The 27024-nt window shown below is 49.8% G+C and overlaps 1 protein-coding gene across 1 annotated transcript in view; it reads right to left on the bottom strand.

Annotated features, from left to right (window-relative positions):
• TRIM25 (tripartite motif containing 25) overlaps nucleotides 1-27024 on the bottom strand; it is a 570281-nt gene that overhangs the window by 323641 nt on the left and 219616 nt on the right. The window lies entirely within an intron of this gene.

Genomic DNA, 27024 nt, shown 5'->3' with positions numbered 1-27024 from the left:
GGTTGCTCATTTCACTGGCCACACCGCAGGGTGAGCACAAAGGCTCTGCACAGAGGGAGAAGGGTTATCATCATCTTGGAGTTGGACAGACAGGGGCACAGTATAATTGTTTTCAGAAGAGAAAAAAGGAAGTGCTGCAGACGTGGGAAGGGTAACACCTGGAAACTTTTACCCCAATAGTTATGGAGGAGCCAGGAGTCACCCGCGGAGTCACCCCGTCCGACAGGCAAGTGTCAACTATAAATGAAGCATCACCATTACCCTCCTCATAACACTTTCTGGAACTTGTGAAGAACAGAAGAGGACTGGACCTGCTGTCTGTGACCTGATACGAGCTTGACTGGACCTGCTCTCCCATGGGCCATTACGCTAACGTTCTGCTCAAGCTACAGAGATACTACAAGCTACAAGAGGCTTTTCCCCAACAGGACCTGCCCTGGACCCTGCTGCTTGCTCTGCTGGAATGGGTCTTGACCCTTAAGCGCTGTCCCCAAGGTCCCGGACCCTTGGTTGATGTCGACAAGTACCCTTCCTAACTTTCCTAAAACCTGGGACTTAGAAACCTTTTGGCTTCAAAGACCTCCATAGCACCACAACTGACCTGCCAAGCTGAGCCAACTGAGATGCGTTGCCGCTAGGCCAATGATTTTGGTTTCTCCCACTCAGTGTCACGACCCCCTCATGGACCTAGCGTGCAGGGCTCATATTGTATTATCCATGTGACATTTACTGGCACACTATGAAACCATGTCTAATGCTCCCCAAAGCCCATGATTTCATTGCGCTGGAGTCTCTGCAAGCATCCTCCAGAACATGTAAACCAATCAGGTACCTTGCACCTGCTGTTACTAGCGCCTCGGTGTGGTTTTCTATTGAATCTCTGCAAGCTTCCCCCAGAATCCCTGAACCTATAGAGCACCTTGCACCAGCTATTATTAGGTCCTTGGTGTTTTCGTTTTTTCAACTGTTTTTATTTATATTAAAGAGATCAACATTACAGAGGCATACAGGCATTGTAATGGCCATTGACGGTGAAGCGAGCATGCATTCGCATTTAAAGGTACTGCAGAAAGGGTCTTTCTAGTAGCACCATGGTGCAGCTCTGCATGAAAAACACATGGAGAAGAAGCACAAAGACCAGTTGTGCAGAGCGAAGGAAGTATTGATTAAAGATATAGCATAGTCCATGTATGCCATATGGTATGGTTTTACAATAGGAGAATGAATCTAAACAAAAAAGAATCCAATAAATCCTGCTGTTATCTCAATAGCAAACATACAAGATCACTAGGGCCATACTGTCTAAAAGGAATGTAGAATGGGGAGTCAACCTTTACGTTCTGAAAAGTGAGTGTTAAAAAAAAAAAAGAGGGAAGCGGAATACTTGGGGGTAGGGGTGAAAATACTGTGGGGTTTTACCAACCTGTCATGGGTATAGCATCTATTAGGGGCTAGTGGAGGGGCTTGGGGTAGGTGCTGCAAGAGAGTGAGTTACTGAATTTCTTGAGAAGGCTCTGATATGATGGAGCAGGGTGCTTGGGACTGATCAGTATTGGACAACAAATAAACTTGCAGGGGATGCCAAATATCTTTTGATCTAGAGGTTGGGGGTTGGAGAGAGGCATATAGTTCACTGGTAGTGTCACTGTAGGTCATGCTGGTGACTTAATTAGTTGCGGTGGGAGCCAGGCTCTTACCCCCAGTGTATTGCAACCTCACATTTGGCTAGAAGTAGCACCATCAGGGTTAATGGTCTAGTGCTTTTGGGGAGATCTTGGATGTATCCCAGCAGGGCAATGAGTGATCAGTGCCCAGATCAATCTCCCAAAATTTGAGAAACCGGGAAAATAATCTCACCCCATGAATGTGCTATGTGTATCTGCAAGTTCTGCAAGTCATGAGGAGAAAATCTGCTCCTGTAGCGTGGAAAGCATTTGGAGATCTTTGGGGTCCAATGAGATCACGTTGAGAAATATGGAGACAAGGGGCATTGGCGCAGCAAGGTCCACCTCTGGTTTGGTGTATAGCAGTCTAGCGAAAGCATTGTATCAACAATGGGAGTATTGGCATTGTGCAACCAGGTAATAAAGCTGAAAGTTAGGTACTCGAAACACGCCTCTCTTGTATGGGAGCACCAAATTGTCCCAGATTATATAAAATCGCCAGCCTGCCCAAATACGTTTGAGGAGTAAACCGAGTAGAGTAAAAATTGAGTTTCTTTGGTGGTGGGGTTAATGGCAAGTTTAAGCAAAAACAATACATTTGTTTCCTGGTTAATTGTTTCCAACTGGCAGGTTGCACTTCCCCTTCCTGTAAGGTCAAAGCAAGTGTACTAACACCTGTATCCTTTTAAGGGTCATTGAGAACCTTCGAGACTACCATATGCTCCACATGCCACATGTGTACTAGTTTAATCCTTTGAGCCTTTGAGAGGGTATATAAGTCGTGGTTTGGCATCTCTCCCTGAGAAACAAGCTTCACTTCTACCACTCACCTGAAGAATCCAGCCAGAACTGAAAAGCACTCTAGTCTCCTTCAAGTCCAAGCTGAACCAGTGTTTCCCATGGCTCCAGCTGCCTTGACGCCTCCTTCATCTCTTCCTCCTGCACAACTACTTAGGGCTCACTTATACTCCTGTAGTAGTAAGCAGGACCAAGTACCCACGTCATCAAAGACTATAGACTTTTTATCCATGCCCTCTCTGTGATTTACTCCAGCACTTCATGTGTGTTCATGCTCCTGACCCTTCTTGCAATCTTGGCGCTTGAACTGTGATTGTACAAGAACTAAAGACTTTAACTCCGTGTTTTTCTGATGAACAGTAGTCTCAAGAGAAAGTACTTCAGAGTGTTTGATATATATATGAACCTTGACTAGAGATCTGTGTTCTGAGTTTAATTCTTATGAGTGCCAGTAACTCCAATCTGTATTCAGAGTTTAATTCTGTGATTTTGTGATCTGTGCCGCTCTTGATACCTGTAAGTGTATGTCACTGAAGTCAATACATTGTTATTGTATATAGAGGCCTCTTAGTGTACTGATTGTAACTCCCTCCTCTTGTTATTTCCAGTGCACTGGACCAATGAAAAATAGAGGTTCTGGGCCAGTGCATATCCACCCCGCAGACACAGAAAGTCTAAGGAGCAATAAATCCTGTTAGCAGTGTTGCACAGCTGCTGAGCAGATCCAGTACCACAAGTCTCTCTTTTCTTATTTTATTCCGATCCCTCTACCTCCCCCAAGGGTAGCGCTTGGTTTAAGGAGTTCCTTGAACGGGCTTGGCGCTGAGGGGGGATAGGAGGTCCAGCATCAGCTCCAATATTGTCTCCACGGTTGGGAACAGGTCTTCTCTGCGGTTGGAACTAGGTGAGTGCATGACTGAAGGCCAAGCTTTGCATGCTTCCACCGTTTGGACGATATGGATGACCAGGTACACATTCAAGACCTGTCCCAGGCCATGTCTGAAGACACCCAGCGTGTTATAGATGTAGCAAAGGCTTTAGAGGATGTACAGCACGAATTTCATTCATATACTCAGATGTGAGTCCCTTGCTCATTGCACCATCAGGATTCAAGCAAGCCGGGCCGAAGACGCCTGAAATGGCAGAAACCGGTCCCCGGAAGCTTGTTTCCTTCCCAGTGTAAGAATTGGCTTTTGTAGTCTGGTCTGCCCTGTTCCCATGATGCACTGGGCCTGGGCCAGGGACAGACTAATTTGCATACAGCCAGGTTCTGAAACTGGGATGGTGCAATGAGCTAAAAAACGGTGTTGGATCTAGCCCTGATCTCTTGACTGGGTGAGAGTACTCTGCTTCATTCAGAGACTCTGTCCATCACCACCCCTTGTTGTAAATTACCCTTACCCTCCAAGAGTAGCGCATGGTTTAAGAAGTTTCTGTTCCTTGAATGGGTTTGGTCCTAAGGGGGATCGGAGATCCAGCATCGGCTCCAGTATAGTCTCCACAGTTGGGACCAGGTGAGTGCAGAACACTCAGAGCTTTTCAGCAGCAGCAAATCTGATTATGGAGACCCTGGGGAAGAGGAATCTGCCTCGTGATGCACGCTTCGGCTACAGCCTACATACAACCTTGCCCTGCTGGAAGAATCCGAGCTCCAGACTAAGGGGCTCATTAGGATGGCGGCAGAAGAGCTACCGCAGACCTGGAGTACGCGGAAAATGCCTTTTCCGTGTCCGCCTGCCGTGGACACTCCGTCCGCCATATCAGGATAGGAAAGAGTGTCAAAATTCCGTCCGCGACGGAAGAGCACGCACCGCCGCCCAACTACACCTGACCACGCGGCGGACGTTACCAATCCAGATACTCCGCCGTACGGACTGACGTCTACGACCATCCCCCAAATCAAGATGGCGGAAAATACACATAAAACCGCTGCGGAAAAACAACCTGTCTGAACACGGCTTATTCCCCACAGCGAAGATAACATACATAGCAGAGATACCCACCGCAAGCTGATCGCCACCATGGACCCAGCGCTACACGCTTTCCCGATGCTCTTCGCGATCCACCACGTCCTAGTCTTGGCCCACTATCGACGACAACGCAGGTAAGGCACACACCATTGGCTGTCTGGAGGGGAATACCTGCAAGGGTCGTGACGTTGGAAGGGGGAGTGTCATGTTACCGAAACCACAGATTCGAAGCCAATAGAAATACACATTTGTAGTACGCAAGCAGGAATGACTACGACAAACCACTACACGTGATTTACTACCTTTATTACACATAATAGGGGTGCAATCACAGTGTATGCGTGAGCATGGGCAAAGTGGGCACCAGAGCATGAACATCAGAGGCAGCACATCAGAGGGCAGAATGCAGTATCAGAGCATCAACAGGGCATTGTGCCCAACAGAGCAGGTACATCAGAGGCAGCACATCAGAGGGCAGAATGCAGTATCAGAGCATCAACAGGGCATTGTGCCCAACAGAGCAGGTACATCATTGGCAGCACGTGAGAGGGCAGAATGCAGTATCAGAACAGCAACAGGGCATTGTGCCCAACACAGCAGGTACATCATTGGCAGCACGTGAGAGGGCAGAATGCAGTATCAGAGCATCAACAGGGCATTGTGGACAACAGAGCAGGTACGTGAGAGGGCAGAATGCAGTATCAGAACAGCAACAGGGCATTGTGCCCAACACAGCAGGTACATCATTGGCAGCACGTGAGAGGGCAGAATGCAGTATCAGAGCATCAACAGGGCATTGTGGACAACAGAGCAGGTACATCAGAGGCAGCACGTGAGAGGGCAGAATGCAGTATCAGAGCATCAACAGGGCATTGTGGACAACAGAGCAGGTACATCAGAGGCAGCACATCAGAGGGCAGAATGCAGTATCAAAACAGCAACAGGGCATTGTGCCCAACACAGCAGGTACATCATTGGCAGCACGCGAGAGGGCAGAATGCAGTATCAGAGCATCAACAGGGCATTGTGGACAACACAGCAGGTACATCATTGGCAGCACGTGAGAGGGCAGAATGCAGTATCAGAGCATCAACAGGGCATTGTGGACAACACAGCAGGTCCATCAGAGGCAGCACGTGAGAGGGGCTAAGTGCATCAACAGTCCATTGCACTGGACAGGTCCATCAGAGGCAGCACGTGAGAGGGGCTAAGTGCATCAACAGTCCATTGCACTGGACAGGTCCATCAGAGGCAGCACGTGAGAGGGGCTAAGTGCATCAACAGTCCATTGCACTGGACAGGTTCATCAGAGGCAGCACGTGAGAGGGCAGAATGCAGTATCAGAGCATCAACAGGGCATTGTGCCCAACAGAGCAGGTACATCATTGGCAGCACGTGAGAGGGCAGAATGCAGTATCAGAACAGCAACAGGGCATTGTGCCCAACACAGCAGGTACATCATTGGCAGCACGTGAGAGGGCAGAATGCAGTATCAGAGCATCAACAGGGCATTGTGGACAACAGAGCATGAACATCAGATGCACCACGTGAGGGGGCAGAATGCAGTATCAGAGCATCAACAGGGCATTGTGCCCAACAGAGCAGGTACATCATTGGCAGCACGTGAGAGGGCAGAATGCAGTATCAGAGCATCAACAGGGCATTGTGCCCAACAGAGCAGGTACATCAGAGGCAGCACATCAGAGGGCAGAATGCAGTATCAGAGCAGCAACAGGGCATTGTGCCCAACAGAGCAGGTACATCAGAGGCAGCACGTGAGAGGGCAGAATGCAGTATCAGAGCATCAACAGGGCATTGTGGACAACAGAGCAGGTACATCAGAGGCAGCACGTGAGAGGGCAGAATGCAGTATCAGAGCATCAACAGGGCATTGTGGACAACAGAGCAGGTACATCAGAGGCAGCACATCAGAGGGCAGAATGCAGTATCAGAACAGCAACAGGGCATTGTGCCCAACACAGCAGGTACATCATTGGCAGCACGTGAGAGGGCAGAATGCAGTATCAGAGCATCAATAGGGCATTGTGGACAACACAGCAGGTACATCATTGGCAGCACGTGAGAGGGCAGAATGCAGTATCAGAGCATCAACAGGGCATTGTGGACAACACAGCAGGTCCATCAGAGGCAGCACGTGAGAGGGGCTAAGTGCATCAACAGTCCATTGCACTGGACAGGTCCATCAGAGGCAGCACGTGAGAGAGGCTAAGTGCATCAACAGTCCATTGCACTGGACAGGTCCATCAGAGGCAGCACGTGAGAGGGGCTAAGTGCATCAACAGTCCATTGCACTGGACAGGTCCATCAGAGGCAGCACGTGAGAGGGGCTAAGTGCATCAACAGTCCATTGCACTGGACAGGTCCATCAGAGGCAGCACGTGAGAGGGCAGAATGCAGTATCAGAGCATCAACAGGGCATTGTGCCCAACAGAGCAGGTACATCATTGGCAGCACGTGAGAGGGCAGAATGCAGTATCAGAACAGCAACAGGGCATTGTGCCCAACACAGCAGGTACATCATTGGCAGCACGTGAGAGGGCAGAATGCAGTATCAGAGCATCAACAGGGCATTGTGGACAACAGAGCATGAACATCAGAGGCACCACGTGAGGGGGCAGAATGCAGTATCAGAGCATCAACAGGGCATTGTGCCCAACAGAGCAGGTACATCATTGGCAGCACGTGAGAGGGCAGAATGCAGTATCAGAGCATCAACAGGGCATTGTGCCCAACAGAGCAGGTACATCAGAGGCAGCACATCAGAGGGCAGAATGCAGTATCAGAGCAGCAACAGGGCATTGTGCCCAACAGAGCAGGTACATCAGAGGCAGCACGTGAGAGGGCAGATAGCAGTATCAGAGCATCAACAGGGCATTGTGGACAACAGAGCAGGTACATCAGAGGCAGCACGTGAGAGGGCAGAATGCAGTATCAGAGCATCAACAGGGCATTGTGGACAACAGAGCAGGTACATCAGAGGCAGCACATCAGAGGGCAGAATGCAGTATCAGAACAGCAACAGGGCATTGTGCCCAACACAGCAGGTACATCATTGGCAGCACGTGAGAGGGCAGAATGCAGTATCAGAGCATCAATAGGGCATTGTGGACAACACAGCAGGTACATCATTGGCAGCACGTGAGAGGGCAGAATGCAGTATCAGAGCATCAACAGGGCATTGTGGACAACACAGCAGGTCCATCAGAGGCAGCACGTGAGAGGGGCTAAGTGCATCAACAGTCCATTGCACTGGACAGGTCCATCAGAGGCAGCACGTGAGAGAGGCTAAGTGCATCAACAGTCCATTGCACTGGACAGGTCCATCAGAGGCAGCACGTGAGAGGGGCTAAGTGCATCAACAGTCCATTGCACTGGACAGGTCCATCAGAGGCAGCACGTGAGAGGGGCTAAGTGCATCAACAGTCCATTGCACTGGACAGGTCCATCAGAGGCAGCACGTGAGAGGGCAGAATGCAGTATCAGAGCATCAACAGGGCATTGTGCCCAACAGAGCAGGTACATCATTGGCAGCACGTGAGAGGGCAGAATGCAGTATCAGAACAGCAACAGGGCATTGTGCCCAACACAGCAGGTACATCATTGGCAGCACGTTAGAGGGCAGAATTCAGTATCAGAGCATCAACAGGGCATTGTGGACAACAGAGCATGAACATCAGAGGCAGCACGTGAGAGGGCAGAATGCAGTATCAGAGCATCAACAGGGCATTGTGCCCAACAGAGCAGGTACATCATTGGCAGCATGTGAGAGGGCAGAATGCAGTATCAGAGCATCAACAGGGCTTTGTGGACAACAGAGCAGGAACATCAGAGGCAGCACGTGAGAGGGCAGAATGCAGTACCAGAGCATCAACAGGGCATTGTGCCCAACAGAGCAGGTACATCATTGGCAGCACGTGAGAGGGCAGAATGCAGTATCAGAGCATCAACAGGGCATTGTGGACAACAGAGCAGGTACATCAGAGGCAGCACATCAGAGGGCAGAATGCAGTATCAGAACAGCAACAGGGCATTGTGGACAACAGAGCAGGTACATCAGAAGCAGCACGTGAGAGGGCAAATTGCAGTATCAGAGCATCAACAGGGCATTGTGGACAACACAGCAGGTCCATCAGAGGCAGCACGTGTTCCAAGCAACCCGTCACAAGGACCACAACAGTGCAAGGCTGTTATCAATGGACAATGTACACACCATGTGCAATAACATGTGAGTGAAGTGAACAGCACCTCACATCACAGAATCAGGTGGACTGCGTGAACTACCTGCCTCGGACACACTGCCAGCACCAGAAACAGGAGTGTGAGACACAGCCGCAGCCTGAGTGACACACACATGGGCCACAGATCCAGACACACTGCCAGCACCAGAAACAGGAGTGTGAGACACAGCCACAGCCCGAGTGACACACACATGGGCCACAGACCCAGACACACTGCCAGCACCAGAAACAGGAGTGTGAGACACAGCCATAGCCCGAGTGACACACACATGGGCCACAAACCCAGACACACTGCCAGCACCAGAAACAGGAGTGTGAGACACAGCCACAGCCCGAGTGACACACACATGGGCCACAGACCCAGACACACTGCCAGCACCAGAAACAGGAGTGTGAGACACAGCCACAGCCCGAGTGACACACACATGGGCCCCAGACACACTGCCAGCACCAGAAACAGGAGAGGGCACAACTGAGACTGTGCTACTACATGATGCATGACAGCAAACAACAGACACAGTGACACTATCTGATACATGAGAGTCAACTGCACCTGCGCCACTGGGACCACTGATATGATGACCCACAGGGCTGTATGGGCCAGGAGGCATGGTGGCCCTGGAAGCTGGGGATAGCTGTACTTGAGCGACATCGGGGTGGGCAGGTGTCAATGGTGTGTGTCTGCGTTTCTTAGGGATATGTGAGTGCACCCTGGACAGGACAGGACTGGCAAGTGGTGTGGACTCAAAAGAAATATCACCCACCATAGGTGGAGCATCTGCTTCCGGGGATCGGCTTTCTGGGGACGTGCTGGAGCCTGCTTGTCGTTTGCTGTGTGCCTGCTGCCTGGACTCAGAATCATGTGTAATGGGGGATGCAAAAACAGGGGACTCCCTCCTCTGCTTCTGACTGGCCTGGATGGGAGTGGAGGTATGGGGGGACTCCGCCGCGGTGACACCTGTTTTCCGTTCCTTCAACAACATCAGCCTCAGTGCAGCCAGGGGTGATGTATGCCTGTCCTTGATTGCGCCAGTGTCCATGGGAGAAGCCTTGTCCCTAGGATGTGCCTTATCCGTAGGAGGAAAGTTGACTCTGGACTTTCCCTGTGCCCTGGACGGGGCCCTGTTCCTGGCAGCAGACTTGTCGTCTGTGGTGTACCTGTCTCCAGAAGACACCTTCCCTCAGTGTGTGTCACTGCCCTTGGGTGATGGCCCTTGCTCTGTTGTGTGCCTGTCCTTGGGACTCTCCCTGCTCTTAGGAGGTGCCTTTGTCTTCTGACTGTCCTTGTCCTTATCCCTGTCCGTGGGAGTGGCCCCTTCCTTGGTTTTGACCTTGTCCTTGGGACTCTCCCTGCTCTTAGGAGGTGCCTTTGTCTTCTGACTGTCAATGTCCCTGTCCTTGGGAGTGGCCCCTTCCTTGGTATTGACCTTGTCCTTGGGACTCTCCCTGCTCTTAGGAGGTGCCTTTGTCTTCTGACTGTCAATGTCCCTGTCCTTGGGAGTGGCCCCTTCCTTGGTATTGACCTTGTCCTTGGGACTCTCCCTGCTCTTAGGAGGTGCCTTTGTCCTCTGACTGTCCTTGTCCAAGGGAGTGTCCATGGACTTGGGAGTATCCCTTGCCTTGGGAGTACCTTTTGTGTGGAATGCCCGTGTAGCATGTGAAGGCATGTCCCCCAACACCACTTGTGGATCCTGTGTGTGTACTCCAGTGTATCTGACGTTGTCTTCGTTAACAGATTTTGCAGACCTAGGGGATGGTGTCTGTGCCCTCCGTGCCCTGACGTGCTGTCTGACGCTGCTTCTAGTGCAATAACCTGTATTAGAGTCCTGGTCAGAATATACACTCCCCCCTGAGACATCCAGTGGTGTAGATGGGGAAACAGAAGTAGCACCCTGTCCATGCGACTGTACAATGGCAGACGACACACTGCTTGCCAAAGACTGAACTGTCCTGTGTAGACCAGCAAGATCACCATGCATCCCTTCCATGAATGCCACCACCTGCCCCAACTTCCTACCATGGTCTTGGAAAGCATTTGTCATATTGGTCTGCCCCACACACAGCTGTCGCAGCAGATCAACAGCCTCAGCACAAAGTGCATTTTGGGTCACCGTGGCAGGGGCAGCGGTGCCTGCACCGAACGCCACTCTGCTCCCCCTACTCCTGCGTGCACGAACAGTACATGGTGCAGTTGGCGGCATTGTCGGCCCTGTGTGCTGTGTCCCAACCGAAGGTGTTGATTGCCCACTCCCAGTCATTGACAACAGTGCTGGCTCACCAACACTGTCGGAAGATGAGGACGATGGTGTCTCCACATGCGAGTCCTCAGGGACGGTCCTGTCCCCCTCTCCGGCGCTGCCCTCCTCTGTGTCAGTCTGTGTGTGCGCAAAGTCTGATCCGGATGCATTGCCTCCACTCATCTCCGCCGTCTGTGGCTGAGTGCCCTCTGCCAAAGCTGAAATGCACAGAAAAGAGGTGTAAGTCATGGGCACACTCACGTACAGAAGGACAAGAAATCCCTAATTCCATTGCTGACAAAGTTCTTCTAGCCCCCATCCTGCACACGGCCCACCTCTACCAGTCATCCTCACATTACATAAGCGTTGGTGGTCGTGACACATGTACAGCATGCGGACAGGGCAGGAGCACGTACATCTGCACACATGTCTTGCCATGCGGCCACGGACCACTACGGCATGTGCTTACATACTCGACTACTAAGCAAGTGGCGTGTCAACATGCCGGACCTGAACGTCAAATCACACTCACCCAATGGCACCAACATGGCATCGCAGCGATACATACGCACCACGGAAGTCAATACTGTGTCTGGGCACCAATACATGCATTGCACTCCCAAGTGACATACACAGACAGTCTGCTCACCGCTAGTTTGCTGTTGATCCACACTCAGCCGTTCGGACAGGTCAGGATGCGTCACAGCAATGATACGGTGCATGAGAGGGGTCATGGAGCGTCGGGCCAGACGTGGCGTCCTTGGGATCATCCCCAGTGTCACTTCCGCTACATTCTTGCTCAGCCTGGAAATGTCGTCCCAGCGTTTGTGGCAGTGTGTATGTCGTCTGTTGCACACCCCCAATGCCCGTACATCACGTGCTATGCTCCTCCACACGTCCTTGCGAAGGTGCAGCTTGACCTACCATGATGGGAGACAAAAGGGTGCAAGTCAGTGGACAGTTGGCCTGTCACACAGATAGGGGCAACACGTATCTGTCAGCAGCCATGCACATTCCTAATAATATGTCGAGCCCACAGTAGACAGCTAAGATTGCAGAAGCCAGGAGTCATTGACCACCTCATGCACACCAACATGTCCCACACTGCACTTACCACCTGTCCGGGTGCGCCGTAGAGCCGTCCATAGTTGCAGAGCACACCGTCCACGAGGACATCAAGCGGTGAAGGGACGAGACCGGATCTCTTTGACTCTCGACATGGCAAGATCACGGAGTATGGCAGTAGAGCAGCAGTCGGCGGTCAGCTCAGCAGCAGCAGGTCGAGGTGATGGTCACAGGCAGCAGTCGGCGGTCAGCTCAGCATCAGCAGGTCGAGGTGATGGTCACAGGCAGCAGTCGGCGGTCAGCTCAGCAGCAGCAGGTCGAGGTGATGGTCACAGGCAGCAGTCGGCGGTCAGCTCAGCAGCAGCAGGTCGAGGTGATGGTCACAGGCAGCAGTCGGCGGTCAGCTCAGCATCAGCAGGTCGAGGTGATGGTCACAGGCAGCAGTCGGCGGTCAGCTCAGCATCAGCAGGTCGAGGTGATGGTCACAGGTAGCAGTCGGCGGTCAGCTCAGCAGCAGCAGGTCGAGGTGAACAGGCAGCACTGGTACCCAGGGTAGGATGTGTGCTTTTTGACATCACACATATATAGGGCCTTCAGCACGTGTCAGTGGCATACGTCGCAAGCAATTGGTCAGCCCTGGATGCGTGTTCGTAAAAGGGCCAATGACTGGCCCTGGTGTTGCGGTGCACTGCTTCCGCTACTTTCGATTGGCCATACGCGGCCAGCGTTCCCTCTCCCCATTGGCTGCATGTGCAGGGACCGTCACGGTCACACATCGGCAACCGCATGTGCAAGCTTCCGGCACGGATGTTTCAGTTGCAACAATGTTCTATCACTGGCGCCACCATGGCGGTGCACGTATTCTGCGGGGGAGGTGCAGGCCTACACACCCTTTAGATGTAGTCAATGGACATGGCAGTTCATGACCCCCCTTACAGTCACATAGCATCATCCACCACACCGGCCGGACCAGCCCGGCCTGGGACCGCCGTGCCGGCCATGTCCACAACAGCCGTGCCGGCCATGTCCACAACAGCCGTGCCGGCCATGTCCACAACAGCCGTGCCGGCCATGTCCACAACAGCCGTGCCAGGCCCGGCCTGGGACCGCCGTGCCGGCCATGTCCACAACAGCCGTGCCGGCCATGTCCACAACAGCCATGCCGGCCATGTCCACAACAGCCGTGCCAGGCCCGGCTGTTGTGGACATGGCCGGCACGGCGGTCCCAGGCTGGGCCTGGCACGGCTGTTGTGGACATGGCCGGCACGGCTGTTGTGGACATGGCCGGCACGGCTGTTGTGGACATGGCCGGCACGGCTGTTGTGGACATGGCCGGCACGGCTGTTGTGGACATGGCCGGCACGGCGGTCCCAGGCCGGGCCTGGCACGGCTGTTGTGGACATGTCCGGCACGGCTGTTGTGGACATGGCCGGCACGGCGGTCCCAGGCCGGGCTGGTCCGGCCGGTGTACGGTGGATGATGCTATGTGACTGTAAGGGGGGTCATGAACTGCCATGTCCATTGACTACATCTAAAGGGTGTGTAGGCCTGCACCTCCCCCGCAGAATACGTGCACCGCCATGGTGGCGCCAGTGATAGAACATTGTTGCAACTGAAGCATCCGTGCCGGAAGCTTGCACATGTGGTTGCCGATGTGTGACCGTAACGGTCCCTGCAAATGCAGCCAATGGGGAGAGGGAACGCTGGCCGCGTATGCCCATTCGGAAATAGCGGAAGCAGTGCACCGCCATGGCGGCGACGATGATTTTATATTGTCAGACGCTGCACCGTGGTGGTGTGTTGTCTGCAGTTGCGTCATGAGGGTTGTGAGCGTGATAGGAAAACTTCATATGTCATGCACTATTCCATGTGTGTCCATACTATGCCCATCGGTGGGCACACAATGTGCAACAGGTGTGCATGTTGACGTGTTGACCTCGGGTGTGCCCTACAGACGTTTTTACATCTTCACATCTACACAGTACATCACGGCTGTATCGCCACATTCTGAATCTGTTGTCAGTGTGTGGTTCATGCGTGATCACTAAAATGGTGGGGGTACACATGCATTCAGTGTATGTGTGTTGCCTGTTGTGTCAACATGCATGTAATGACCTTATGCTCACCATTATTGCTGTTGGCATTGGTGCATGATGACATGGTGTGTGTGTATCATTATCGTTTGTGTGCATGCACTTGCATGTGTGTCTGTGATGTTGCTTCTACACATTAGGGTCATGACACACGTCTTGTCAGTAATGTTGACATGAGACTAAGTAGCGTTGTACGTGTTGACACACTTCCTGTTGCAAGTGGCTGCACATTGTTAATGGGCCACTCCGTATTGCAGTAACTTTCAGAGATGTCACACATATGACCAATGTCTAAAACATTTTTCTTCTTGCTAATGTTGGCTTACATGTGATGGAGTTGCACAACTATGCGTCGTTTGTAAGTTGACTCAAGTTACATCTCTCTCCCACACAGGAGGGCTCCAAATGTGCATCGGCCATACACTGTGCTGGAGGATATGGTTGACGAGGAGGTGATCAGGATATTCAGGCTACATCGCCGTCGATTGATGGAGCTTGTTGCCCAATTGTCTCCTCATCTGCAGCCACGAAGGACGTATCCTGGTTCCATTACACCCACAGCAAAGGTGATGGCGGCACTACACTTTTTTGCTACTGGCACCTTTCAGTACACAGTTGGACATGCCGGGGGGATGTCACAGGCCATGTTCAGCACGGTACTTCGGGATGTTCTAAAAGCTATGATGCTGTACAAGGATGACTACATCCATTTTCCACGGCCGGAAGAGTTGCCAGCAGTAAAAGCAGACTTCTATGCACTGGGCCAGATACCACACGTAGTGGGTTCCATTGATGGCACACATATCGCTCTCATTCCACCACGGGCACGTGAGCAGGTTTACAGGAATCGGAAGCACTTCCATTCGCTGAACGTGCAGGTGGTGTGCCTGGCCAACAACATCATCTCCCATGTGTGTGCAAGATTTCCAGGCTCCGCACATGACGCCCACATCATGCGGAGCAGCATTGTCCCCCAATTGATGGCAAATCTGCGTCCCGGTCATGCGTGGCTTGTTGGTGAGTATGCAGTGTGGACTCTTGTGATTTCTGTGTGGCATGGGGTACCCACCAAATCTGGTAGTGATATTTGTGTCTGTCATCCCCCTACATAGGTGACTCGGCGTACCCAAACCGGCCCTGGCTCCTCAGTCCCATACGTAATCCTACTACAGCGGGTGAAATGCGCTATAATGATGCACATGGAAGGACACGTAGAGTGGTTGAACGTACTTTGGACTGCTAAAGTCTAGGTTTCGGTGCCTGGATAAGACCGGAGGGGCCCTGCCTTACTCACCAGGCAAAGTATGCAGGATCGTGATTGCCTGCTGCATGCTCCACAACCTGGCCGTGCGCAATGACATTGAACTGCTCTTGGACCCTGAAGACAAAGAAGTTCCTCGGCCTCCCATCCCACCCATGTCGACTGATGAGGATAGTGGTGAGGAGGAAGGTCTGGACCAGAGGCGGCAGCTCATTGATCGCTACTTCCCTTGAATGTGAGTAACTACCTCTTGTGCCGGTTGACAATGCCTTATGTATGTATGCTAGTGTTGTGTGGATGTGGTGTGCATCAGCTGTGTGTTCTGCTGTGTGATGTTTGCATGTGTGTGTGTTCATTTATTTGGACATGCAAGTCTCCATGATGTGTGTCCTCTCATCCAATGCTTTAGTGATGAGTGTGGTTTGTGGGTTGTTGCTGTGCAGTCTGTTGTGATGGGTGTGAATATGTTTCCTGACATGTGTTTGCTGTCTCTGATGTTCCCTAGGTCACTCCTGCATCGGCATGATCATGTACGAATTGGATCCCTGCACCTGGTTACGTCTGTTTCTGAGGCAATCATGGGATTAAACATGGAGGCAACACATCATTGAGTGTGTAAGTGGTATTTATTTACAGGTTGTGCATTGGTGCTGGTGAATATTTACAAGTACGTGTGGGGTGGAGGAGTGGGAGTTGAAGGTAATGGCAGATGAAAAGTCCGTGCTAACACCACATTGGGTGGTGTCAGGCTAGTCCAGCAGACCTGTGGCAATGATTGGCTATGTGGAACAGGATAGTTGGCAGGGTGAATGGCTGGCTCAGGCAGTGTCAGAGTCATTGGCGGCCCCTCTTGGACCGTGTGGATGGAGCACCCACACTGCTCTCACCCACTTCCAGCCTCGGACGGCCCCTCCGTCTTTGAGGTGGAACGGAGTCAGCTGGGGGTGCAGGTTGTTCAGGGGCCACATCCGTCGCCAGGGGCACAGGTGGTGGTGGCGGTGGCTGTGGTGGTGGTGTTGCTGGCCGTGGGCTCTGGACACTTGGTTGAGGGGGGGGGTGTTGTTGCGGGCTATCCATTCCCTCCACATTGTTGTCTGCTGGCCCATGATGTCCACTATCTGGCCAAGGTAGCCCGAAATATCCCGCAACATGTTTGTGTTGTCCACCGAGTCCTGGTGGGCACGATCTGCCTGTTCCTGGCTACGGTCGTACGAAGCCTCGCACCTGGCTAGGGCTTCAAGTGACTCTGCCACAGGATGGGGTGGGTGTCCTTCCTCAGCGCGGCGGAGTGTGGGTCTCCTGATTGGCTGATGTGGCCTGGCCTCGCTCCTTTGTGGCCCACTCTCCCTGCCTGGGTGGGAGGCCGATGGCCCAGCGTCGTGCGGTGGGTTAGGCAGGTTGGCACAGGCAGGAGTGGTGGTACTGGTGGTGGTGGTGGTGGTGGGGAGTCTGCAGATCACTGTGGCCGGTGTTGCTGTAGTTACACGGGCGACGGTTGTCGGGGCCGGGATTTGCTGTGAGCCAGATGGCCCTGGCTGTCTGCTTGGGCCCGCACCATCCTCCGCACCAGAGCTGCCGGTGTCATCGTCCCCAGAGAGTCCGGTATGGGTGTGCGGCGAGTCTTGCGGCCGGGTGCTGGTTTCACCAGTCAGAGTACGATCACCTGAGGGACAAGATTGTGCTGATCAGTACTGTGGACATTACATGCTCATATCCATTTGATTACATTACAATGTCCTCTCACACCCCCCACCTCTCACACACACCCCACCCTCCACCACCCTCCCTGTGGACATGGGGGCCTGTTGGGAGTTGTAGTGCTGGTCTCTCACACACCCCACCCACCTCTCACACACACCCCACCCTCCACCACCCTCCCTGTGGACATGGGGGCCTGTTGGGAGTTGTAGTGGTGACCTCTCACACACACCACACCCTCCACCACCCTCCCTGTGGACATGGGGGCCTGTTGGGAGTTGTAGTGCTGGTCTCTCACACACACCCCACCCTCCACCACCCTCCCTGTGGACATGGGGGCCTGTTGGGAGTTGTAGTGGTGACCTCTCACACACACCCCACCCTCCACCACCCTCCCTGTGGACATGGGGGCCTGTTGGGAGTTGTAGTGCTGGTCTCTCACACACACCCCACCCTCCACCACCCTCCCTGTGGACATGGGGGCCTGTTGGGAGTTGTAGTGGTGACCTCTCACACACACCCCACCCTCCACCACCCTCCCTGTGGACATGGGGACCTGTTGGGAGTTGTAGTGCTGGTCTCTCATACACCCCCCACCCTCCACCACCCTCCCTGTGGACATGGGGGCCTGTTGGGAGTTGTAGTGCTGGTCTCTCACACACCCCACCCACCTCTCACACACACCCCACCCTCCACCACCCTCCCTGTGGACATGGGGGCCTTTTGGGAGTTGTAGTGCTGGTCTCTCACACACACCCCACCCTCCACCACCCTCCCTGTGGACATGGGGACCTGTTGGGAGTTGTAGTGCTGGTCTCTCACACACCCCACCCACCTCTCACACACACCACACCCTCCACCACCCTCCCTGTGGACATGGGGGCCTGTTGGGAGTTGTAGTGCTGGTCTCTCACACACACCCCACCCTCCACCACCCTTCCTGTGGACATGGGGGCCTGTTGGGAGTTGTAGTAGTGCCCTCTCACACACACCCCACCCTCCACCACCCTCCCTGTGGACATGGGGGCCTGTTGGGAGTTGTAGTGCTGGTCTCTCACACACCCCACCCACCTCTCACACACACCCCACCCTCCACCACCCTCCCTGTGGACATGGGGGCCTGTTGGGAGTTGTAGTGCTGGTCTCACACACACACACCCCACCCTCCACCACCTCCCTGTGGACATGGGGGCCTGTTGGGAGTTGTAGTAGTGCCCTCTCACACACACCCCACCCTCCACCACCCTCCCTGTGGACATGGGGGCCTGTTGGGAGTTGTAGTGCTGGTCTCTCACACACCCCACCCACCTCTCACACACACCCCACCCTCCACCACCCTCCCTGTGGACATGGGGGCCTGTTGGGAGTTGTAGTGCTGGTCTCACACACACACACCCCACCCTCCACCACCTCCCTGTGGACATGGGGGCCTGTTGGGAGTTGTAGTGCTGGTCTCTCACACACCCCACCCACCTCTCACACACACCCCACCCTCCACCACCCTCCCTGTGGACATGGGGGCCTGTTGGTAGCCATTTACATTTTGGTGAGTACGTGTCCGACGTGCATGGGTTGGGGCCTGGGAGATGTGTCTTCTCAGTTGTGTGAGGCTGACCATGTCGTTCTGTTCGTGGTGCTTGGTTTGTACTTACCAGCCTCTTCTCCTTCCTCAGGTCCGTCTAGGCTCTCTGGGTGAAGTATAACCAGCACCTTCTCCTCCCAATCGGTGTATGGTATGGGCTCCGGGGGTGTGCCGCCGCCAGTGTGATTGGCTCTCGCATGGTTTTTGGCACGGATGCCTTTCACCCTGGTTTTCAGGTCATGCCACCGCCTCTGTATTTCGTGCTTTGTCCTTGGCACGGTCCCTGACGCATTCACCCGACTGACGATTCTGTCCCACATGTGATTTTTTTGCGCCACAGTAGTCTACTGGACTTTGGCCCCGAATATGTGGGGCTCAACACGGACTATTTCATCGACTATTACCTTCAACTCAGTGTCCGTGAATTAAGGTTTTTTTTTTTGGGTGCCATGGTGTGTTGTGCTCAGTGTGTGGGTTGAGTGAGTTGGGGTGTGCAGGTGTGTGGTGTGTAGGAATGGTGTGGTGGGTGTTTGTGTGGTGGGTGTGGTAGGGTAGTGGTTGTGTGTCTTCAATTGGAGTATGCTGTAGGTCGTATTGGGCCTCTTGCTGGCAGCTATGCTGTGATGCAAAGGATTGTGGTAGTGGGTGGGTGTCATTTTATAGTCGTGTCTCAATGGTTGTTGGCAGTCAGGTGGTAGGTGGGTGTGTTGACTAGTGTGCATTATTGGGTACTTTGGGGGGTGTCATTGTGGCTTGTGATTGGTGTTGGTGTTTCAGGTGGGGGGGTTGTCCTTTTTGGTGTGTTTGCAATTTACTTTCGGAGAGACTTTATTTCATTGGTTTGACGTTAGGGATGTTGTTTGCGTTGGCCTTCCGCAGTGATGCACTGTTTCTCGTTGCATTCTTTCCGCCGCGGACGTGGATGGCTGTGCGTACCGTGGTACAGGCGGCGTTATCCTAATCGCGGACACGGAGTCTTCGCAGATATGGCGGTAGATGTGGCTGTTTCCGCGGTCATGTCCGTCCGCGGCGGTGGGTGTTCATTTGGTTATGTCCGCCGCGGACGGTGTTGGATGTGTTCCGTCCGCCGCGGACGGTGTTTGATGTGATCCGTCTGCCGCGGTTGGAGTTTCTTGATATAACTATCCTAATCGCAACCGTGGATTCTCCGCGGTACGGGCGGGAGTGCATTTGCCGCGACCATGGCGGACAGTACCCGTTTCCGTCGGCCATCCTAATCGACCTTTCAGTACGACGGTAGAAATCTTCACTGGGTGAACATGCCAAAAGTGTGCAGCCAGCAAGAGACTGCCTCTGGGCACAAAATTAACATTTCTCCTGCTCAGAGCTTTCCTGTCAAAAGCCAACAACTGCATGGAGATGTTGTTCAGTGGCTATCTGACGATGAGGAGCCTTCTTCGGCCACAACCTGCTGACTTGACCCACTGAGGATTTTTGACTTCCAAGTCCGGAGGTAATTCTACCGATCGGGCTGAACCTGGTTTCTGTATCTAACCCGTGCGCCATCACAGTCAGCTTTAATTTACACTTACGTTATGCGCAATCAGGTGACTGTGGTTGGCACTTAATGCTTTTTGGCACTATTTACACATTTACATTTTAAAAATTCATAAATTCGGTTTCCCTTACTGGATTTTAGTTTTTTTTATGTCATACGATTTGATAAAATTTATTTCATTTTACTAAATTAGTTTTTGGGGTGATTATTGAGTTGTGTTTTGACTTTATTACTGTTTTGGTACGGTATAAATATTTTACATATTGCCTCTACGTGAACCCGGTATGCTCTGTGCCACAGCTGCCAGGGGTTTGAGCTCAGGTTAATTTAGTGGCTTTATTGACACATCCTAACAAGGACTGCGGTTATTACTTGAAGTGGTCACCTACCCCGTCAACTGATACCCCAATTTCTTACAGTACTGGGGCAATCGATTCCAGGGTGTGGCGCATTCCATTTCTCACTGGTGGAAGGAACCCAAAAGAGGTGGGTATGCTCTGTTTGCACAATGTGGTAAAACAAGTATTACTGCATTTCCAGCAAATACAGCTACTGAAAGGGGATCAGCCCTGTGCCTGGAATCTTGGTGCACAAATGTGGTGTTGGATTAAACCTCTGAATCTGATATTTTGACTAGTTTATATGTCACATCTACTTGGGAGCCATATTGGTATAGTTTCCTCCAAATGTTTGTCTGTGTTCACCACACCTAAGGCCACACATATCTGCTATTTTGGCATTTGGCTTCTTGAAGAACTTGAAGGTTCTTATGATCAGTTTGAATAGTTACTTGGAACTAGACTTCTACCAAGAAATGTCTCTATTTAATTAATGCTGACTTAATAGCCAGGAGTTCTTTCTCCAAGATGGAATAATTTGGGTCTGTTGGAGAAAATGTATTTGAGAAGAAAACGATGGCCCGTTCTTCACCAACATGATCTGATTGAATTAAAACTGCTCTCTGCTATGAACGGTCTAGAAATATCTGGTTGTTGTAGGATGGGCGCTCGGATGAACTCTGCTTTCAATCTTTCAAAAGCTAATGTGGCATCATTAGTCCAGTGAAAGGTCTTGTTCTTTTCCAGGCAAACTAGTTTAGAAAACGTCTTGATGAATTTTCATTAATAGTTTGACAAGCCAAGAAAATTGCTTCTCCTAAACAGATGAAGGAGTAAGCCTATCAAGAATGTCTCTTATCTTTTGTGTCAATATCAGTTGCTTCTGATGAAAGAATGTATCCAACATATTTTAAAGTCTTTTTCTAACAAATATTTTTCAGCCTTGGGAAACAGATTATTTTCTCCTTTTCTCCTTTGCAAAATATGTCTAACATGGTCAGTATGCTCAGTTGGATCCTCGGTAAAAACAGGATGTCATCCAAAATAGATAACCACAAATTGCAAATTGAAGGATTATTTGCTGAGTTCCTGATACTGCAGTGCTGTTCCCGAGTAAAGAGGACTGTAAAGTATTAATAAGGCAGAATGATTTTTAAAATTTAGAAGGTTTTAGTATGCTGGTGATACGTTGTGAGTGAAGAGCTAGTGGCTTGTATTGAGCGATGGATTGCAATGCTGCATGTGGGATTTTCGTTTGTGACGTTGATTTTTGGTTCAATAGGTTGTTTAACTACTGTAATTTGTATGTACTTGTCCTATTTGTGATATGAGTCAAAGAAGTGCGGGTTTATTATTGGTTGATTACTTAATCGGATTTGTTGTAATCCAAGATCTCGAGTTATTATAGCTGAATTGTGTGCAACAAGGGAGTGTGTTTTGAGAGGCACTGCATTCACACAGATTTCTTTCTAATAGCAAGTTTCCTTTCTAGGGTTTGCGTGCATAATTTAGGTGTGAAATGCTCTTTGGAGCACTGAAATAAGTACACAATTGTGCCAGGGGGTCATTGCCACTGGCCGGGAGTCGGCATTAGTGTGAAATGTATTTAACAACTGCAGCAGCAATACTGGTCTGTATTTTATTGGCTGTGAGATTTTTTTTTTATAATTTGCTGATTATATCCTGTTCAGGTAAAGCAGACAATATTTATTTTGTGCGGTCGGTGAGAAAAAGGCATCTATTTTTTCTCCATTCACAGTAAAAGCTGCTCTGCAATTGGCTGAATGACCTAAAGAGTGACACTGGGATTGGTGAGATGTCGCCACAGAGTCACACTGTCATTGGTTGGTTGCTGTTAAAGTCGTGCTGAGACTGCTTGACATTTGATATAGCAGTGCTGGCATTAGTTGTTATTCATTTATTTGATTTGAACGGGTTTTGGATAATTTTTGTGAAAATAATGGGTGCTGTGTGTCAAACTGTGTACCAAATGTTGAAGGATGTAGGGCTCTATATGTATGCCTGGATTTGTGTTGGCATGAATATGCTTCTGTTGAGAAGGACTTGCAGTTTTCGTCAGAGGAGATTTTAACACTAGAAAGCTACATTGTCTGAGATAGACAAGGAATAGGAGAAACCACTACCATGACCTACAAAGTTTGTGGCATTGAATAAATGTCATCGGATGGCCACAGAGAAAGAGAAAAATAATGAAGCAGTAAAAGGGTTAATTGATGCGGGGTTACACAACAAGTGGAATAATCATGAGGTTTCCTGGGGAGAGGATATGTTAGAGGGAGTGCAATTGTTATCAGAACAAAAAACAAGAAAGCTGACGAGAGTGACGGAAAGAAGCAAGACCAAAGAAAAGCCTTACAGTCACTTTTTAAATGATCTTTTTAATTCCAGGCCTCCACTGCATACACTGGCACATGGTCTTTCTACTTTGATATCTTATGTGGCTGCACTGGATGAACTGTGTAGGAGTGCACAGGAATTGACAGCACTTGCAGGGACAGGTACATGTACTACATCAGGTGGAAGTGCCCGAGTTAAGATTATTGGTGCGGGAAACAACCTTTACTACGCGGTTAAAACACCGCAATACAGTCACATCGCAGCTTTTTACAACGCATGTTGTTTCTACGACTTGCACTGGAGGGCGCTCTAGACTAAGGAATAGTGTGATTTACTATTCCAACACCTTCCCTACTGTACGTAGGCTGGAGTTGGAATAGTAAATCATACTATTCCTAAGTCCAGCACCCTACAGCGCAAGTTGTGATGTACCGCGATCATTTTGATCGCGTGGTAACGTCATACATCCATTGGTGCTATTGTATTTACTACTGTGCCTACAGATGCAACTTCCTCTCCTGAGCCTAATGTTCTTCCAAAAGAGAGAGAGAGAGATTAATATTGGACTTTTAAAGATTGAATTTGGAGAAAGTTTTCAAAGAACAGTTGATTAAAGACTCATGTCAGAATGTAGATTAAATTAGATATCTGATTAGAGAAGGAACAAGGAGGGCAAATGAGGGACATAAACATGAAAACTTACCAAATATAAGATTTACATAAGTAGAATGAAGAATTCACAGAGGAATTATAAGATGGATTTAGATGAATTAGAGATAAAATAATTGGTCTGAGTGACTTTGAAAGCTCACATTAAAGATTTAGTTGAGAAAACAGAAGAATTGAGAGATTTGAATAAATGCTGAGAAGAGAGAAAAAGAAAGTTACTACTAAAATAAAGTTACACAGACTGAGAAGAAGGCAAAGATAGAATTTCCTTTGAGAGAAGTGCATGGGGAGAACTATGTACATGTGCCCTAAACTAGGGATCATCTTTATGCCTTTATGAAAAATGCTTTGTAGTGATATGGAAACGCTATTTGAAATTGTTGTTCCTAGTGATCTGTGGATAGAGTGTAAGGCTGCTGTTGCTTGGCCAACTGAAGATCCAGCAAGGTCAGCACTAAACAATGCTCCATCTGTAATTGTAAGTGCTGATAAACACAGAACAGTGATAGATCATCTGAAAAAGAAAGTGACAGAAAAATAAGTGAACTCTGTACAGATCATGAGAACTACACAAGCCCTGACAGAGTCAGTGCATGCTTATTATGAGAGACATATGCCTAACCCTCTGGGTGCTCATGACTGAATGATTCCGTCATGAGCACCAGTGCTCCTGTGCATCATTCCATCATGAGTACAGGCGCAGAAAATCCCTCCACTGCAGATAGCTGAGGAATTTCCAAACCATCTAAGCACCAGGGTTTCTTTAGTCGTTCTTATACATAGGGGTGGGGGCTGCCCAGAATGGGCATGCCAAGGCACCACCCAAAAAACAAATGGTACGGGCTTTCTTCCCCCCCCTAGAAGGCAGATGGGGAAATAGCACCAGGGCCTTTTTTCATCTAAAGTTCGGGGTGGGAGCTCCCAGAATGGGCATGCCAATGCCCCCACCCCGCAAACAAAATACCACAGTCTTTCTGACCCCCCAGGAGGCAGATGGGGCAGTAGCTCCTGATCTGCCACCTGAAGGGGGGGCAGAAAGCCCACTAGGCAATAGTTTTTTTTTGCATTTTGTTTATACGTAGGGGTGGGGGCTGCCCAGAATGGACATGCCAATGCTCCCACCCAAAGAAAATGCTACAGTCTTTCTGACTCCCCCCCTCCCCGGAGGCAGATGGAGCAATAGCCCCTTATCTGCCTCCACGGGGGCAGAAAGCCCATTTGGCACCAGGGATTCTTTTCTCCCAAAGTTCGGGGTGGGGGCTGTCCAGCGTGGGCATGCTAATGCCCCCACCACTCAAAAAAAATCCACAGCCTTTTTGCCCCTCCCCAGGAGGCATATGGGGGCAGTAGCCCCTGATCTGCCCCGGGGGGGGGGGGAGAAAGCCCACTAGGCACCAGGGATTTATTTATTTTTATATGTAGTGATGGAGCGAGATAGAAAACAAAATTTTGTTTAAACTCGCAAAGTCACATTTCCATAACATGAATAAAATTATTAATGATTTGTGATATGTCATGCTAATACAACTTAGATTAAACTTTATACGTGGAGGAACTAACATGTGTGCTCATAAACGTGCATATTTGTTGCATCTTTTTGTTCGTGCAAAATAATAAAATAATTTATTGTTTTCGTTTTTGTCATTACTAACTGCTGCAAACTTAAAAGAAGCATGTGCTTGTTTTGCTTTTCCTTGTCTGTGTGATGTCATTTCTACTATTCTAGGTGCATATGGGTCTCATAGAAAAACGGAGACTGGTAAATATAAACGCTGCTTTATTTGTTTGCATTAGCTAGGTAACATTTTGATTAATCGGGTGGGTTAATTAATTAGTAAACCATGGGGTGGATACAGAATATACTTTATTTCTTACATTAATACTTTTCTTGTGTTTGTTTTATACTAGAAAACATAAGTTGCCTGCTTTTGGGCCTAGTTATTTGAGCCGCAGAAAAAGAGCTGATCTATAATTCTGCAGAAAGTCACGAGACGCCCATTCTGAATTAAAACGATTATTGAAGCTGCATTCACAAAGCAAAAACTGATGAGCTGACATCATTCTGTCGGACATGGCCAAGGTCGAAAGTGAACTTTTTGTCAGTCCTTAACTTGGCATCCGCGGAAGTTGTACTGAAAGACTATGGAAGCTGCGAGGATGACTTAATACAAAGTTGCAATCGCAGGAAGCTTCTGGCTTCACGTGGAAGAGACAATGGTCTTTGTAAGACATGATTTTGTGGAACTTTTTAAGAATCGGGTGACATGTCACTTGTCACTCTTAGCCAATGGGACGTCGAGGATTTCTGAAAACTTTCCTTTGCTAGTCTAGTTAGCGTAGAAAGGTATAAAAAGTCATGCCCTTAGGGTTGGGCTGGCTGCTGCTTTCTGACTTTCCGATGAGGGTGATGTGCTGCTGGACTTTGCGTGGAGCACGTAAGAATCCTCAAAGATCTTTACTTTAATTTCTGTCTATTTAGCTCAGTTAGGGAAATAGGTTTTAGAAATGCTAAACTTTATATAATTTCTTTAAAATTGATTCAATTGCTTAAATTGTAATTTTTTTATATTTCTTACCATCATGCTTGCTTTATTGCTAATAAATTTCATTTATAAAACTTACAACATATATACCATAATTTAGAAAATAAAATCTTACTTTTGACAAACAAGCTGGTCTTGATTATTTAGAAGTATAGGTTACCATTAGCTAGATCACGTCACCTATGGTGGTCGTTTAAATGGTTGGGTTTTATTCTAATGACAATATTCTTTTTGCAAATGTATAAATATGTATATTGTGTGTAGATAATGTGTATATAGATTTATTCTGACCACCTGATTCAGTAGGCCCAAAATATATCAGGTTCATAAATGGGTCCATATTTAGTATAGAATTTTGTTTATAGGTTATGAAGTTGGGTAGCGTAGTTTATGATATATTTTCTATAGCCCGCTGGATCAATTCTCTGGTAGCAGAAATTGATGGTTGCTAAGAGGTAACCAAGGTAATATATTGGTTGCTAAGGGTTACGTCATGGTATGGAAATAGGATCGATGTTTTAACACATGTTAAGTTCGTTTTTCGTGCCTATCTGTAAGCTATACCGGTATAGATTGTGTGGCGAGAAATTAGTCACGCAAGCCATCTGTTCTGTTTGTAGTGATATCGCCGAGTATCACAAGAGGTATCGCCGTGTACCATAGTGTTGTCGCCGAGCAGCACAGTTTTAGGGCTAGGTCTGAATCTTGAATAGTGAGGATTTTCTAAGAAATCAAAGCAGCATGAGAATAGGGACAAAGCGCCTTCCATAAAACTCACTGTGATGAGAGTATTAGTTATATCCGAGCTTGAGTGAAGGGTAAAATTAACGTCGGTACATGATTATCTATAAACAGGTTAGAGTCCTGTACGGGTACATGTTTCATATCTATAAACAGGTGAGAGCCCTGTACGGATAACGTCGTTATTTTGCTAACGGTGCATGAATTCTATAAACAGGTGAGAGTCCTG

This window comes from Lissotriton helveticus, chromosome 7, assembly GCF_964261635.1.
Source record: "Lissotriton helveticus chromosome 7, aLisHel1.1, whole genome shotgun sequence".
NCBI classification, from domain to species: Eukaryota; Metazoa; Chordata; class Amphibia; order Caudata; family Salamandridae; genus Lissotriton; species Lissotriton helveticus.
This window is presented reverse-complemented; position numbering and strand designations above follow the sequence as displayed.